Genomic DNA, 4960 nt, shown 5'->3' on the forward strand with positions numbered 1-4960 from the left:
CTAGATGGGCCAGGTGTTTTTCATGAATTATATTAAATTCTCAATAATTCATGCAACTAATATTTGTTGAGCATCTACTATGTGGCAGGTTATCAACTAACAGCCAATATGATATACTTACCAATATATGTATCTCATATATGACTATTTATAGAGAGAAATTTCCTAGAAAGACTGGGAGGCTGATAAGTATAAAGCATTGGGACAATGTTTGACACATGGTAAGCCGTTAATGTAAGCTATTATTATTATTATCATCAATTATAGAATATACACACTGTTAGAGTGGTTTTTTCTGGAAACATTCTGGATAAGTGTTTCTTCCTTTTGCTTATTTGTATTTACCAAATGTTCTACGATATAAGTATGCAGTGCTATGGTCATAAAAAACAAAAATTATTTACTTTATAAGTTAGTAAGATATTTCCCTTCTGAAGCCACACATGAAAATCACACTCTTTGACAGCACCACCTAGTGGCTCCAACAGAGCGTGACTGAAGAACATCCATTTTTCCCCCCACCCACCTCTTGTAGACACATTTTCATAGACACTGCATATCAAGACCCATAGGAGAAGGGCTTGTGATACGTTCCAGCTTCACACAGTATCCTACTTAATGTTTGGCCAATGACTAGTATGCTTAATAATTTCTGTGCCCTTATTGGTCTTAGAACTCTATTTTTTCATGATGGATAATTTTATTTCTTTTTTTTTTTTTTGACAGAGACACAGCGAGAGAGGGAACACAAGCAGGGGGAGTGGGAGAGGGAGAAGCAGGCTTCCCGTGGAGCAGGGAGCCCGATGCAGGGCTCGATCCCAGGACCCCGGGACCATGACCTGAGCTGAACGCAGACGCTTAACCGACTGAGCCACCCAGGCGCCCCGATAATTTTATTTCTTATAAGACTTTTATTTTGAGACTGTTTTCTCACAGAAATACAATTTAGGAATCCAGTGACATCTATAACACACATACAATGGAAATATTCTGTTTCAGAAGTATCTTTATAGCTATAGATATAAAAATTGTTAGGCAAAAGTAAGTTTAATAATATAAAAAGCATTTATTGAGGACCTACTAAGTGCCAGGCATCAAGCAACGCTGCAATGAAAAGCTGAAAAAAGCATACTGCTTTTCCTCAATAAGCTGTTATGGGAGACTGATGCATGAACTCATTCACTCATTCAAGTATTTATTGGGCATGTACTATGTAACAGGCACTGTTCTAGGCACTGGAGAAATAGAAAAGAATGAAGTAAATAAAGTCCCTGCTTCTAGAGTTTACAATCTAATGGGGGAAAGATAATAAAACAATGAATATAAGATATAGTTGTGATAATAAATGCTACAAAAAATAAAGTGAGTTAAAGGAAATAGAGTATCAGGGTTGCTGTTATATAGAGTACTCAATGAAAGACTCTTTGGCCAGGAGTATTTGAGAAGAGACGAGGAGGTGGTAAGGGAGTAAGCCATGTGGATATGGGGGGGGGGGGGGAGGCAGTAGTAGTATATGAAAAGGTCCTGAGATGGGACTGTGCTCCATGCATTGACAGAATAGCAAGAAGGCCCATATGGCTGAGCAAAATGAGTTAGGGAGAGAAGAGCAAGTGATGAATTTGGGCCAGATTTTGTAGGACCTTGTTGGTGTTGGCAAAGACCTTTAATTTGATTGGTTAATCGTAAACCATTGGCAGGTTTTGAGTAGAGGAGTTACATTCCCTGACTTACATTTTAAAATATCATTTAGCTGCTAAGTAGATATTAGACTGGAGGAGTACAAGCGTAGAAACAAAGAAAGCATGCAATAATCAAGTGAATGAATATCTGTGAAACAAGTGAATGCATGGATAAGATATAAAAGTAGAACAGAAGAGATATGTTCAATTACATCTCCGTGTTATAAAGAAAGGCTCCTCATTGGAGGTGAGGCCTAAACAGGGATTTGCTTTTTATTTTCAGGTTTGAATTTTTTGGCAAGGAATGTTCTTCCATCAGGAGACCCGTAATATCAGTGTCTCTCTTTTGTGATGTTAACAGCTTAATAAGTGCCCAAATCAATTCATTCATTAGTAGTTGCAAAATGGTGATATTCTCATTCTATCTTTTCATTTATATTTATTAGCTGGAATACATTATAAAAAGGACCTTTCCTTCATTTTCTATTCGCTTACCCAATTGTATAATTCACATAGAAAAGGAAGATAAATGCTTGATTTTTTTTCCCTTTTTTCAGTTTTTGGAACAATGTGTTGGTTGACTAGCATCTTTCCATGGTGACCAATTGTTCGCTTTTTTTCTCCCTCTTTTTCTTTCTTTCTCCCCTAATTCCTTTTCTCTCTTCCTCTCTCTCTCTCATCCTCTCTTTCACATATTTCCTCTTTCTTTCTCTCTCCCTGCTCTCCCATTTCTTCATTCTTCCCACCAGTCCCCTCTCCTCCCATTCCCTCCTCCTCCCCCCATCTCCCTTCCCCTCCAATTTCCCCCATTCTCTTTTTCTCATTCTGTTATGAACTTATGATTTTAAAACATATCTGATGAACTTACTCAATTGCAGTTATTACCCATAGGGACGCTTAAATTGTTCCATCTTTGACCAGAAGCCTCTTCAAGTTGGCTGCTGAACCCTTTTGATGGAACCCTGGTAGCTTCTGATTACTTCCTTACTACCTGATAAAAGCTGTGATGAGGTTGACATGTACTTTTCCTGTCCCTAACTTGGAATCAGCCTTTTCTCTAAAAAGCCCTGGTTCCTTTTAGTGGGGGATAGTATTAGGGCACAACAATCTAAGCACTAGGGTTGACTCATTATTTCTGTGTTGGCCAATGTTTCTTGGACAGAGTTTGAAATTTTTTTTAATAAAATTAATTATGATTCCAATTGATAATTCCAATTTAAATGAGACTTTTTTACTCCCTTTTCCCACACTGATAGTTTCAGTTTGCAACAACTCCAAAAATCATAGAAATCCAGTAACCTTTAATTATTAATTTGCTTTATTTCCACAAAATACACATAAGTCTTATAATTAACAATACCAACAGTACCAACAACGACATGATTACTGCAAATAGTTTTAAGATTCTTTTTCAGCGGGCGTCTGGGTGGCTCAGTCGTTAAGTGCCTGCCTTCGGTTCAGGTCATGATCCCAGGGCCTTGGGCTCAAGCCCCGCATCAGGCTCCCTGCTCAGCTGGAAGCCTGCTTCTCCCACTCCCTCTGCTTCTGTCCCCTCTCTCGCTGTGTCTCTCTATTTCAAATTAAAAAAAAAAAAAAAAAGATTCTTTTTTAGTTCTTTTCATTGTAAGGGTATCTAACCCTAGGAGTGTGCAAGCAAGTTACTGACATGTAAAGTCATTTGGAAGCATGCATGTCATGGGGCTTTACAGTTTGCAATGGAAGCAAACATTTAAGAAGTGATTATAAGGCAGTAAGTATTACAAAAGAAATAGAGGGAGCAAAGTGAGGTTCACTTGTCTGGAGGCTAAAGGATGTCCTCCCTGAGGCAGTGATGCTTAAGCAGGGATGTGAAGGCTAGGTTGGAATTAGCAGATATGGGTACAAGGTGGGGAGAGAGTGTTCCAGACAAAGAAGAGTCCCCTAAGCTGGGACTTATAAAGCACTCTGCAAATAATATGCCAAAAAACAACTGTAGCTTTTTAGAATTTCTTCTTAAATTACATTTTCAAAAAATCAAAAAGAACAGTAACCAAATCAGGTCTGGTTTCCTCTTTGGAAGTAGTTTTCAAGCCAGACACCACACAGAAACCATTGAGTAAAGGGCATTCCCTGGGAAATTCCAGGGAGTATATGGGATTGCTGAAGACCCAAAATAGTAATGATAATGATACTGGGGCCCATTCTGTGAGTGGCATGTATTAGATGCTTAATATACATCAACTCTGGTCCTCAAAACAACTTTGTAATTTAGGTGATATTATCCCATTGCAGATCTAAGGAATCTGAGAACCAGAGATGGTATAAGGCAAAGTTCAAAGTTACATAGCTAAGTAGAAGGGCCAAGATTCAAATTCAGGTCTACCTGATTCCAAAACCAATATTCTACCCATTACTTACTGAATTTCATTATTTCATTCTCCAGAGACATGATTTATTTGAATATATAAACTGTGGTTTATAAAATAAATTATGTTGGTCTAGAGTCACATCTCATGTATAAGGAATACTCCTTATAAGAACTAACATTTGGTTAATCCTTTATAGCTTACGGTGATATTCTTTTCTAATTCTATTGGTTCTCATTATCCCCATCTCATGGAGGAGGAAACTGAGACTCACAAAGACATTAACTTGCCTGGCGAATAAGTGCCAGAACTGGGGTTTAATTAAACCCGAGGCTTTTGACTCCAGATCCCAAATTGTTCCCATTCTTGGTCATCCTGGTTCTCTCACTAGATATCAGAATGAGGGCAGAAATGAAAACTTGATAAGAAAAATCAATAAGAAAAAAAACCTTAAAACTACAGTTCCTCCCTTTATGATGCCACTTATCAACAAAATGTCACCATTTATGAAAATGAGTATCCCCCCCCAAAAAATCTTACTTTAAAAATCTTCATTTAAAATCTCTAGGTGAAAAATCTGCAAATTCAGTACCTTACTTAGCACCGTAACGAAAAAGATACATAAAAATATGAAATGAGAACATAAAACTCTATTTTCTTGATTTTTCAGTAAATCTAAAATTGCTCTAAAAAATGAAACCTATTTGGGGCACCTGGGTGACTCAGTTAGTTAAGTGTCTGCCTTTGGCTCAGGTCATGATCCCAGGATCCTGGGATTGAGCCCTGCATCAGGCTCCCTGCTCAGCGAGGGAGTCTGTTTCTCCCTCTTCCTCTGCCACTCCCCCTGCTTGTGCTCTTGCGTGCTCTCGCAAATAAATAAAATCTTTAAAAAAAATAAAGCCTACTTTAAAAGAGGGAAGGACATAATTTCTCATT

This window comes from Eumetopias jubatus, unplaced genomic scaffold, assembly GCF_037043125.1.
Source record: "Eumetopias jubatus isolate StellerSeaLion01/CBP00866 unplaced genomic scaffold, mEumJub1_p1.0 scaffold_4, whole genome shotgun sequence".
NCBI lineage: Eukaryota > Metazoa > Chordata > Mammalia > Carnivora > Otariidae > Eumetopias > Eumetopias jubatus.